This window comes from Saccoglossus kowalevskii, chromosome 21 (genome assembly GCF_978046115.1).
Source record: "Saccoglossus kowalevskii chromosome 21, keSacKowa6.1, whole genome shotgun sequence".
Classification (NCBI taxonomy): domain Eukaryota; kingdom Metazoa; phylum Hemichordata; class Enteropneusta; family Harrimaniidae; genus Saccoglossus; species Saccoglossus kowalevskii.
This window is the reverse complement of record NC_140661.1, coordinates 16,788,686-16,803,002: the sequence shown is the minus strand read 5'-3', so window position 1 is coordinate 16,803,002 and position 14,317 is coordinate 16,788,686.

Below are 14,317 nucleotides of genomic sequence, written 5' to 3'. Positions count from 1 at the left end.
AACGTGTTGCTAGCTTTTTGCTATGTGAACGAGCTTAATGACCACTAAAAGAAAGCGCTTAGTGCTGTATCTGAGGAAAATGATGTATTTGTTGCAACGAAAACGGATCGGACAAGTCAATATGTTATCAGTTTCGACAGTTTTGTCAGTTTACTAAAACACGGTTTGCACAAATATTTAGACATTCCATCGTCTTCATTCACTTGTCCACTAACAATTTTGGAAATTTTGTCAACAAATATAGACCTTCTGTTATTGACTCTTGGTGAATCAGACTTTCATAGTTATGATGCAGCTACGCTGATTGGTGGCGCCAGCTCCTTGGCTCGCCCTAACAAATGACTCAATTTAACTGCTATGAAATACAGCTTTTCCTAACACGAGCACGAATGGCCGGCTTTGGCGAAACCGTGCGATTCGGACGATGCCAAATGCAACGCGAATATTAGACAAAAATCCAGAAAGGAGCGGCCACCAAGAAGAGCGCCATCATTTTAAATCATGGATGGACGATTATGCAAATGAAAATAATTTTTTTCAAGTTAGTGTTGCAGCGCGTATAGCTACAGGCATCGCTCAAGTTCTCAAGAAATTGTGTAGTACTAGTAACCCATGGTCCACGGAGACGGTCCTATTTACACTCCGTTGTCGACTGACGTATCAGTCATATAACCCGTTGTGTCCCGAGATCTGATATAAAATAAAACAATTTCATTGTTTTGTTTTTATTTTTTCTTTCTAAGCACAGTATAACCTTGATCAGTATTGCACCATTGATACGTGATAAATGTCCTAGAACAAGTTATGCAAACAAATACATATGAAGATCTTAAGACAATTTAAAATAACGAGAGAACGAGTCAGGCTTTGAAACGTGACATGCAGTGTAGGAGTCCTGCATCTGAGCTTTGCCATTGGCCGAGAATTCACCAGGTGTGTTTTAATTTCAACAGAATTCATAAATTCGTGCCATGGCACTATATATGTTGTTGTCTAATCTACAAAAAGATGTAAAGGTGTTTTAATTGTGATTGTGGCAAATTGTATATATCAACAATATTGTTTATACAGGTAGATTGCCAATAGTCGTTTTATTTATGTAATTCACGTAAAACTGTAATAACTGTAATAAAATTAATTTACTAAATATTCAATAAAATTTTACAAAATGAAATCAATCCAATTCCAGATCATGCAATAGAGGCATTGCTACATAAGATACTCCAGTATGAACACACGCCAAAAGTCGGATACCGCTGGTAAAAAAACTTACTACCCTATAGTTAATGCGACTTTAAATAAATTATATAGACCTAAACAAATTACTTGTAAAACATTTATGCTCTTCATACACAAATGTTAAAATCCAGTGATGCCACATACAAGCGTAATTCCTTGACCGCTACAATATAGTGAAATTGACGTCTTCCTTATTTCTTTAATACCGGCAAAACTCACGTCACTTCTAAAGATATTGTCCGCCACCTGGAACGTGTATCGGCAAATGATACTACACAAACAAACGGGACTCCTAAAAAACGGGAAAAATGATCGTTTCCGTTTTTTATTTCAAGATTGTGGGCATAGTAATTCGTCAAACAGAATGCACTATCTCAGATAAAATCTAACGAACTTGAAATTAATGGAAAGTCAATATAACTATACAATTTTTTGAAAAAAAATAACGCGTTGCTTGAAAACAGGAGAAGTTTACAATAGACATTAGCACAAGGCTATATGGGAAAGATAAGAGTCACCCCCCAAAGAAACTCCCTCTTCTTCCCACTCTACCACTCGTTGAATATTCCATTTTCCAATATTTTCGACCCCACTGCAATTGTTGCTTGACAAAAAGTCTTGGAGAGGGATGTTCGCTTGAATGATCGGCTCGATGCATCTCGCTTATTATTGCGCAAATCACTGTCCTTGCGATATCACGCAATATTGGGCAATGTGGAACTCTCTAATACTTAACGAAATTGTTAAATATAGCGAAATTGGTGCATGCTAGAACATTTGCGCGTGGTGGAGGTCGTTGCTTGCCTGGGGATCATTTCCCGGTAGGTAATCTGTGCATGCTGGGAAATCGATGCATGCTAAGATTGTATTGTATGCTGGGAAATCATTGCTCGATAGGTGACCGTTGCATTCTGGAAGATCGTTCATGATTTTGAAATGTAATAATCGTGAATAAAGAAAAATACTAATCGCATAACACACTCTTTATCTCTTGAAGTGTTCTGTTTCTTTATTGGTGTAATAATTAATACGTAGCTTATACGTACATGCATACACCATGAATTATATTAAAGTCGCCACTGTAAATCTCCATCTTTGTACGTTAGCGGTGCAATACATTGGTTTGTCTGGATCCCGAGATAACAGGAGGTGTGCCTAGGTGGGTGGAATCTTTAAGCAGTTTTCGGGTGTAGAAATTTAGAAATTGTGCCTTTTTCCAGTTTGTACATTGGAAAGTTTATCAATGTTTCATTATTGTCATTCTAATCATTAATTCAAGAGAATATATCGTAGACGCGACATCCGTATTTTGCGTATTGTTAATTTTTTGCAATATGTTGCTGGAATTGCTTTCTGTATTCCATTCAATTCGATAGTAAGAAGAGTTATTAAATATTATATTATAGAAATTTTATAAGAGTGTTTAATGATAAACAATTGCTTGTCATATTTCAGATGTTGGTTTTTCTCAGAAAGTAGTCAGTAAACATAAAATAAGAGAGACCTGAGTTGAAGTAAAAATATCGCTGTATAAATTGCTGACGGTATGAAGTAATGCGCGTTGATAGATGCGTCAGTGTAAGGCTTGCTTATTGATATCTAGAGGGACACCCACACGCAAGAACCCACATATAAATAGTTCTTTCACTGCTAGAATGGAGTGGACAGGACAATAGCCCTGGAAATGAAATACACACACACCAAAATATCAAGTAAAATCTCCCGGCTTTAATACCTCTCAAAATAACGATAAGAAACAAAACACAGAATAATGCAATGAATAAATTAACTAAATTAGGGGATTGTCCAGGGAAGTGCGCATTAGTAATAACTCACAGTTCCTGTAAAAGAAATTCATGACAGTAAGTAGCTTCTTGCAATACAACGACGAAGAAATGCTAGAGTATTGCATGCAGAAGAACGCTGGTATTCTGGAGGGCACAGCTGACAGTAGGAGATCACAGAGCAGTTCATACTAGTCTCACAGAGTGATGTTGGAAGCCTTTATCACTTGTCTCACAATATCACAGCAGCAACACACAGGGTACTCAGTTGAAATGGTGGCCCAAGCTGTCCCCAGTCTTGCCTATTTATAGGGCCTAAATTGCCCAGTTTTAGGTACACCACCTGGGTTTCCACAGGAGCTAATCAGAATGTGGTCTTGCTAGTAGCTGTCTCGCGATGACATACAGGAACTCACGTAAGCAAGTCAGTAGATCGTAAACATCTTTTGTGATGTAAATCATAAGCACACCTGGTAGATTTCAATCGTTCTAAACAAGTTGTAAACAAGTACGACCTGTCAATGACCATTATCTGTATAGAAATTATCACACGCCAATCCCATGATTCCATGCACACATCTATTTGCAAGTTTTGAGGTATTATAAAAAACATAGGATAAAAGACGCTGACATTTATTGGAAAGTAAACAACTTCTGCGGATACCCAGTGTTTCTCTTGCTAAAAAAGTAAGAAGCTTTCGTTGGACAGATTCAATAATATGTGTGGGTGGATACTACTAGCGTATTAATTACAAAAACACGCCCTCTATAGTACATGGCAGGTGCATATTTGATTCATTGGCCTCGTTTTGCGTCATCGTTGTCAGTTGTTTTTTTTTTGGGGGGGGGGGCAGGGGTTATTTTCGTTCAGCGTAATTGCAATATTTTTTGTTCGTACAACGTAAATTGAAAAAATAAATTCCGTAATTCTGTAGTCACAGGCTAGACGTACAACGTAATCAATCAAATATTTTTTTCGTAAAATGTGTCATTTTTCTCGGTACGTACAAGAATTTACATCCAAATAAAAAAAGTCGTAAAGAATAATCCCGGGAAATTACATTTTCGAAACTGTAAAACGACTAGATGACACAATTCAATGCAAAATTCAAGTTTCACTGTAAACTGTAAAAACGTCTTTTTTCCCTTGTAAATTGTATAAAGCCCTTTTTATTTCCCGTAAAACTGTACCAGCTACCCCTGTGCCCCCCCCCCTTCTATGAACGTGGGATCATTTTCCAATAACGATACCAAGGATTTTAAGCCCGTTATTGTTCGAACCTATATTAAGTGGTTTATCAGTTCTAGTTTTCCACGCACCAACCCATAAGCTGTGTGACTTACCATAGTTGATGCGTGAATTGCTAGATCTCTCATAGATTGAAATCCGTTCTTGCAGTTTAGCAAAATCAGGGTTTTTGGTGTTTCAAAAACTGATGTCATCAGCGTATGCTGTTTGGTTATGACTTTTTGTTCAGGTACGTTGTCAATCACGACACCACGGATACCGCTTTGGGTGCAGATCTTTCGATGGCAAGACTATAAATCGATCTGACAGCGAACATCCTTGTCGGACACCACCCATGAACTGTACGGGACTGGTCAAAGAGTCATTTACGCGAACAGGCCTTTTTGTGTCGGTGTACAAAAGTTGTATATAATTAATCAGCTGTGGGCCAAAACCCAACGGCTTTTAAAGTTTTTAATCCGTGCTGCACCCGATCAAAAGCTTTTTCTTGATCGAATAAAACAATGCCCAACGTTATATTTAGATCATTAGCTTATGTAACGACGTCTCCGACGAGGCGTATATTGTCGTATGTCTACCGACCAGGAATTGAATAACTTTGGTCAGTAATGATATTAACACCTAGGACAGTTTTTAAACGAAGGGAAAGCGCCTTTGTTAAGATCTCATAATCAGCGCACATCAATCTCAGTGTCCGCTAGTTTTTAAGAAGATTAGAGTTTCCTTTCTTGGTAGAAACGTTATGACCGCTCGCCTACATTAAGATATAGGGAGCTGATTAGCCTCGATCCAAGCTTCAAATACCTGGTATCAGTGTTCAAAATGATCCAAAAGTGTTTGCAATATTCAGCGGGAAGACCATCTATACCCATGGGTTTGTTGCTAGAAATTAGTTTCATCGCATTTGTCAGTTCCTTGTAAGTGATAGGTGAATCACATTTGTTACTGTCCAATTGGGGTAAATCTGCCAAAATCTTCCATTTTGGTATTCTAACGAGACATTATCTGGGTAAAAAAGATCGCTGTATAAGTCTCATGCTAGTTTGCGCATTCCGCATTGTAGTTCCGTAACTTTGCCGTTTGGTTGTTCTAATTGGGTCATCATTTTCCTATTTCTTTTGCATTTCTCAAGATCAAAGAAAAAACGATGTTTGGGCATTATTTTTGTTCAGTATTTTATGATCCAATAGCCGCTCTTTTAGATAATGTCATTAGTAACGTTTCAAGAGAAGACTTTGTTTCGTTGATATTCAGTGCAGGATTGTTAACTATTTCCTGTTCAATAGATTTAATTTCATTATTAAATTAGTTATTGTTTGTAGGTATTTGCAAGACTTAGTTTACATGAGTATTGTTTAGTGAGCTGTTGAATTTTAAGTTTATCAATGTCTCACCACACAGATAAAGACCCAAAGCGAGCTTTTTCTCGACGACATTTTAACCAGTACTCATTTATTATATTACAGTATTCTTGATCCTGGAGGAAGCTGAGATGCCATACAGGATTCTGAGTACTCGTGTGATTAAATTATATGCATAGTTTAACAGGACACTGATCAGACATGTTACAGTGTCGTTGAATTGATGATGATTCGACTCATGATATAATTGATTTTGAGATGTAAAATGTACCAATCCGCGATTTACTCTCATGCCTTGACCACGTGAATTGTTTAGTGGTAGCACGAAGAGTAAGCCGTGCGTCTACGAGCTTGAATCGACTGACTATATATTGCAACGATGTTAAAGAGTGAGCATTTGGTTCAGAGCTCTCAGCTCTGTCTACAGTAGCGTTGATAGTACAGTTAAAATCCCCTTCCATTATAATGGGATCATTAGTCAATCTATTATTGAGATGTTTCACGTGTTGAAAAAAGTCTACTCGTTCTGGACTATTGGTGGATGTATAAACATTTATTAAATGAATGAACCGCGAGACCATCGATATCAATATGAGCATGTAGTAGTCGTCCACATTGTCAACATTTAAAATAGTGAATTTTTAGTTTGGGTTTAACAATATTGCCGACCCAGATGAGGGCGTCTTTTCGTGAGTAAATATAATCGGTCCCTCCAGACAACTTGAATGGTGTGTGTTTCTTGTAGAAACTGAAATACACTAGGATGATTACTTTTGATAAACAATAATAGTTAGTATCGTTTAAATGCGTCACGACATCCATGGACGTTCCACGTCATCGCAGACACACCAGCCATATACAGAACAGAGATTAAGGCCAGGAACAAACAATCCATGAATGTCATTTTAAGGACATTGAACTAAACACGTGGAGAATTCTAAGTTTTGCAGGTGTTGACACAGAGGCAGGTTGATTCAAACTGGTGGTATTGAAAATTGAAAGAACAAAAGAGTAGCTCATGAGGTTAATCGCTACTTCATGTCTGATTATACACGAGTTGAAGAGAAGGATAACTAATAGGTGGAGAGCCGGTATTACGATAATTGTATTATAAGGTGTACTGAGCTAGCAATGGTAGATAGCAAGCAGTCACGAATAAATTCATGTCCACTTCAATGAACTTTCTTTAACGATTACGCTATATTTTTTTATAACCATATGTTACAAGAAGTATGATAATCTAATTGCTTCCGAACAGATCTATGCATTTTACTTAGCCTGAGGTAGAATCCCATACGGGCTCGCTGGGGATTATGCTTATCGCTAATCGTGCTATTTATCTAAAACCTTACCACGTTTGTTTATGAGAATTTTCGGCTCCACTCTGTTGTTTTTTTAGGTTTCGTTGATAAATAGTTCTTGTTTCATCGTCTTTTTTTCTCTCTTCACGCTTTGGCTTGCATGGTAGTAGAACCAAGATGGCGACTGGTACAAGTATTGAAGCATATGTCAACAGTGTTTCTGGTGTCTTCCGGCATTTAAAGGTTATTCCTGAATCCCGTGTCAGTGGTAGTGTGATCATGTTTCTCGACTCTGTTCAGTCAGTCGAGAATGTTTGTATAGGTACTATTTTTTTTTGTATTTGTGTGTTTTTTTGTGTACGTGGAGCTGCTGGTCAAGCCAGCGACCAAGGTAATTGTGTCTGGTGTACCACCTTTTATTTCAAATATTGTGCTGCAAAAGTAATTATCCAAATACGGACAGGTTGTGAGTAATATTAGACTCATACGAACTCATCAAACCCTGCTTTGAGACATGTCAAGTCCTTTGGAAGACATGTGTACATGATGGTGGACGATAATGTAGAGGGAATACTTAATATTAAAGCGGAGGGGGCATCATCTGCGCACGTGACGATAACAACACACACTAAAAACGCAAAGGTTCATGGGTAGACGCTTGTTTGTAAACATTGACACGCTATGGCCATCTGACACGTGACATGCGCAGGTGACTACTGCTCCGCTTTAAGGTAGAGATGCAGGTTGGGAGACTATATTTCTAATTGCTTCTAATTACTGTAATTACATGTGTAAAATATACTTTTTTACCAATCAAGTTATATATCATTTGAAAGAGTTTTATTTAAACTTTTGAGTTTTATGGTTTACAATAATGTACTATGATACCATATTAAGTGGTGTTGATTTTGGGTTAAAATCATGCATTTTAGATGAAAGTGCACTTAAAACTATTTAAATTTAGAATGCATACCCTGATTTTAATTGAAGAAGACTTATTTAAAACTTCTGTTTACTAGGAACATAATGGCTTATTTATTAGTGCTTCCATTGAAAAGTTTTTACACAGTGATCTTTGAAACATTAGTGTTGCAGCGCGTATAGCTACAGGCATCGCTCATGTTCTCAAGAAATTGTGTAGTACTAGTAACCCATGGTCCACGGAGACGGTCCTATTTACACTCCGTTGTCGACTGACGTATCAGTCATATAACCCGTTGTGTCCCGAGATCTGATATAAAATAAAACAAATTCATTGTTTTGTTTTTATTTTTTTATTTCTAAGCACAGTATAACCTTGATCAGTATTGCACCATTGATACGTGATCTAAATAAATGTCCTAGAACAAGTTATGCAAACAAATACATATGAAGATCTTAGGACAATTTAAAATAACGAGAGAACGAGTCAGGCTTTGAAACGTGACATGCAGTGTAGGAGTCCTGCATCTCAGCTTTGCCATTGGCCGAGAATTCACCAGGTGTGTTTTAATTTCAACGGAATTCATAAATTCGTGCCATGGCATTATATCTGTAGTTGTCTAATCTACAAAAAGATGTAAAGGTGTTTTAATTGTGATTGTGACAAATTGTATATATCAACAATATTGTTTATACAGGTAGATTGCCAATAGTCGTTTTATTTATGTAATTCACGTAAAACTGTAATAACTGTAATAAAATTAATTTACTAAATATTCAATAAAATTTTACAAAATGAAATCAATCCAATTCCAGATCATGCAATGCAGGCATTGCTACATAAGATACTCCAGTATGAACACACGCCAAAAGTCGGATACCGCTGGTAAAAAAACTTACTACCCTTTAGTTAATGCGACTTTAAATAAATTATATAGACCTAAACAAATTACTTGTAAAACATTTATGCTCTTCATACACAAATGTTAAAATCCAGTGATGCCACATACAAGCGTAATTCCTTGACCGCTACAATATAGTGAAAATGACGTCTTCCTTATTTCTTTAATACCGGCAAAACTCACGTGACTTCTAAAGATATTGTCCGCCACCTGGAACGTGTATCGGCAAATGATACTACACAAACAAACGGGACTCCCAAACAACGGGAAAAATGATCGCTTCCGTTTTTTTATTTCAAGATTGTGGGCATAGTAATTCGTCAAACAGAATGCCGTATCTCAGATAAAATCTAACGAACTTGAAATTAATGGAAAGTCAATATAACTATACAATTTTTTGAAAAAAAAATAGGAGAAGTTTACAATAGACATTAGCACAAGGCTATATGGGAAAGATAAGAGTCACCCCCCAAAGAAACTCCCTCTTCTTCCCACTCTACCACTCGTTGAATATTCCATTTTCCAATATTTTCGACCCCACTGCAATTGTTGCTTGACAAAAAGTCTTGGAGAGGGATATTCGCTTGAATGATCGGCTCGATGCATCTCGCTTATTATTGCGCAAATCACTGTCCTTGCGATATCACGCAATATTGGGCAGTGTGGAACTCTCTAATACTTAAAGAAATTGTTAAATATAGCGAAATTGGTGCATGCTAGAATATTTGCGCGTGGTGGAGGTCGTAGCTTGCCTGGGGATCATTTCCCGGTAGGTAATCTGTGCATGCTGGGAAATCGATGAATGCTAAGATTGTATTGTATGCTGGGAAATCGATGCATGCTAAGATTGTATTGTATGCTGGGAAATCGTTGCATGCTAAGATATTAGTGTATGCTGGTAAATTTGACACTATTGAGTTGTATTTTTTATTGTGTAATTAGAACATTTTATAGATTGTCAGACGGACATGACATGCAGCGATTTGTGTGGATGTGCTTTTTGCATACACTATACTAACAGGGATAGCCGTAATAGAGTTATGAAACTTATTTTGGCTCCTGAGTGAATGCATTTGACATGCGAGTATCACGTGATCACTTCGTGGAAGGGATGACGTCAGCGTAGTGAAGACAGGGGAACAATGGCTGCTCGTTAAGTGGAACCACGCCGTCCCGAGTTGACTGGTTGAAACGCGGCCTGAACCGATCAGCGCGACCAGAAAAGGCCATTGCCGATGGGACTGTGAGTTGAAGTCCCTGCTGAGTGACAGGTACCCGTGGGGCCGGAGTATTTCGAGTCGAATGACTGATAGAAGCAGTTGTGGGCGAGTGAAGTGAACTGGTTTTGTCAAGTTTGTGAAACTACTGTAAGCGCGTGAGGCTACTTGAAAGTCAAAGGGACCTACGCTCCGTCGCTACAGTTGTGAGGGTTTCGCCGCTGCTTTGACGTGATCGACGCCAGTACACCACTGAGGGACTCGCCGCTACCCTAAGGAACTTGAAGATCAGGTTTGATACTCGTTATTGACTAACAAAAGTTAACTTTCTGCAAACTGTCATACGATTTCGAACAGTGATCAGTTCCGTTACTCACATCATGGACCTAAAACAGATCTTTTTTTAGCTCCATGCTCACATGTAAACGCGCGACTGTATGATTTTTGTATGTTTGAATCTTCGCGCTTGGAGGGACGTTTTTCGTTTGGCTTGTTGTTAAAGTTAGCAATTTCGTGTGTTGTGCCCTACAAGACAGCAAAGATTGTGTGTATCTGTGTGATGTTCGTCTGAAGTGAATATTAATTAGAGGTTACATGTAATCAGTTAACTAGGGTTAAGGCTTTTACTGTTAGTATATTCATGACATGTATAGTTTTATTAGGCTGTACGTTGTACGAAAGTTCATGCAGAATTTTATTGAGTTGTTGTACCAGTTAACTGTTTTTGTATTTACCTAACGAGAGATTTTCATAGCACTATAGTTATTGTTGTGTTTACGCTATATGTATATTGATGGACATTGTGTATTTAACTATTTAGTCATACAACTTTAGTAATTATTGTGATTAAACATTGCTGTTAATTCTGTCAACCGGAAGTGATTATTATTGTGTGTATTACTGCCGATTCATGCATTAGTAGTGTTTATTATCATACTATTGTTAGTTTATACTTCAGTGAGCGAGGTGCCAATTATTGTGTTATGTATAAATAATTATATGTGCCCACTGTTGACCTTGGTTCACCTTTATGAATATTGAATAGAAGTTGTTGTTTACTTGACCTGTCTGCGTCGTTAATTAATGGTGTGAATGTTTCCTTGATTATAATAAACGATGTACGTCGTTACCTCGGTTTACCACTGGACTGTCGAATTGTCTCGACCGGAGTAAGAGATCCCTGGTTGTTATTGCAGTGCTACCAGTTAGTTGCCCTTCATATAAATTTTCCCTATTTGTCCACCTGTGATTTGAGCTTATCTAGTTTTAGGCAACTTATGGGTGTGACACTGGGAAATCATTGCTCGATAGGTGAAGATCGTTCATGATTTTGAAATGTAATAATCGTGAATAAAGAAAAATACTAATCGCATAACACACTCTTTATCTCTTGAAGTGTTCTGTTTCTTTATTGGTGTAATAATTAATACGTAGCTTATACGTACATGCATACACCATGAATTATATTAAAGTCGCCACTGTAAATCTCCATCTTTTTACGTTAGCGGTGCAATACATTGGTTTGTCTGGATCCCGAGATAACAGGAGGTGTGCTTAGGTGGGTGGAACCTTTAAGCAGTTTTCGAGTGTAGAAATTTAGAAATTGTGCCTTTTTCCAGTTTGTACATTGGAAAGTTTATCAATGTTTCATTATTGTCATTCTAATCATTAATTCAAGAGAATATATCGTAGACGCGACATCCGTATTTTGCGTATTGTTATTTTTTGCAATATGTTGCTGGAATTGCTTTCTGTATTCCATTCAATGCGATACTAAGAAGAGTTATTAAATATTATATTATAGAAATTTTATAAGAGTGTTTAATGATAAACAATTGCTTGTCATATTTCAGATGTTGGTTTTTCTCAGAAAGTAGTCAGTAAACATAAAATAAGAGTGACCTGAGTTGAAGTAAAAATATCGCTGTATAAATTGCTGACGGTATGAAGTAATGCGCGTTGATAGATGTGTCAGTGTAAGGCTTGCTTATTGATATCTAGAGGGACACCCACACGCAAGAACCCACATATAAATAGTTCTTTCACTGCTAGAATGGGGTGGACAGGACAATAGCACTGGAAATGAAATACACACACCAAAATATCAAGTAAAATCTCCCGGCTTTAATACCTCTCAAAATAACGATAAGAAACAAAATATAGAATAATGCAATGAATAAATTAACTAAATTAGGGGATTTTCCAGGGAAGTGCGCATTAGTAATAACTCACAGTTCCTGTAAAAGAAATTCATGACAGTAAATAGCTTCTTGCAATACAACGACGAAGAAATGCTAGAGTCTTGCATGCAGAAGAACGCTGGTATTCTGGAGGGCACAGCTGACAGTAGGAGATCACAGATCAGTTCATACTAGTCTCACAGAGTGATGTTGGAAGCCTTTATCACTTGTCTCACAATATCACAGCAGCAACACACAGGGTACTCAGTTGAAATGGTGGCCCAAGCTGTCCCCAGTCTTGCCTATTTATAGAGCCTAAATTGCCCAGTTTTAGGTACACCACCTGGGTTTCCACAGGAGCTAATCAGAATGTAGTCTTGCTAGTAGCTGTCTCGCGATGACATACAGGAACTCACGTAAGCAAGTCAGTAGATCGTAAACATCTTTTGTTATGTAAATCATAAGCACACCTGGTAGATTTCAATCGTTCTAAACAAGTTGTAAACAAGTACGACCTGTCAATGACCATTATCTGTATAGAAATTATCACACGCCAATCCCATGATTCCATGCACACATCTATTTGCAAGTTTTGAGGTATTATAACAAACATAGGATAAAAGACGCTGACATATATTGGAAAGTAAACAACTTCTGCGGATACCCAGTGTTTCTCTTGCTAAAAAAAGTAAGAAGCTTTCGTTGGACAGATTCAATAATATGTGTGGGTGGATACTACTAGCGTATTAATTACAAAAACACGCCCTCTATAGTACATGGCAGGTGCATATTTGATTCATTGGCCTCGTTTTGCGTCATCGTTGTCAGTTTTTTTGGGGGGGGGCAGGGGTTATTTTCGTTCAGCGTAATTGCAATATTTTTTGTTCGTACAACGTAAATTGAAAAAATAAATTCCGTAATTCTGTAGTCACAGGCTAGACGTACAACGTAATCAATCAAATATTGTTTTCGTAAAATGTGTCTTTTTCTCAGTACGTACAAGAATTTACATCCAAATAAAAAAAGTCGTAAAGAATAATCCCGGGAAATTACATTTTCGAAACTGTAAAACGACTAGATGACACAATTCAATGCAAAATTCAATTTTCACTGTAAACTGTAAAAACGTCTTTTTTCCCTTGTAAATTGTAAAAAGCCCTTTTTATTTCCCGTAAAACTGTACCAGTTACCCCTGTGCCCCCCCCTTCTATGAACGTGGGATCATTTTCCAATAACGATACCAAGGATTTTAAGCCCGTTATTGTTCGAACCTATATTAAGTGGTTTATCAGTTCTAGTTTTCCACGCACCAACCCATAAGCTGTGTGACTTGCCATAGTTGATGCGTGAATTGCTAGATCTCTCGTAGATTGAAATCCGTTCTTGCAGTTTAGCAAAATCAGGGTTTTCGGTGTTTCAAAAACTGATGTCATCAGCGTATGCAGTTTGGTTATGACTTTTTGTTCAGGTACGTTGTCAATCACGACACCACGGATACCGCTTTGGGTGCAGATCTTTCGATGGCAAGACTATAAATCGATCTGACAGCGAACATCCTTGTCGGACACCACCCATGAACTGTACGGGACTGGTCAAAGAGTCATTTATGCGAACAGGCCTTTTTGTGTCGGTGTACAAAAGTTGTATATAATTAATCAGCTGTGGGCCAAATCCCAGCGGCTTTTAAAGTTTTTAATCCGTGCTGCACCCGATCAAAAGCTTTTTCTTGATCGAATAATACAATACCCGACGTTATATTTAGATCATTAGCTTATGTAACGACGTCTCCGACGAGGCGTATATTGTCGTATATCTACCGACCAGGAATTGAATAACTTTGGTCAGTAATGATATTAACACCTAGGACAGTTTTTAAACGAAGGGAAAGCGCTTTTGTTAAGATCTTATAATCAGCGCACATCAAGCTCAGTGTCCGCTAGTTTTTAAGAAGATTAGTGTTTCCTTTCTTGGTAGAAGCGTTATGACCGCTCGCCTACATTAAGATATAGGGAGCTGATTAGCCTCGATCCAAGCTTCAAATACCTGGTATCAGTGTTCAAAATGATCCAAAAGTGTTTGCAATATTCAGCGGGAAGACCATCTATACCCAGGGGTTTGTTGCTAGAAATTAGTTTCATCGCATTTGTCAGTTCCTTGTAAGTG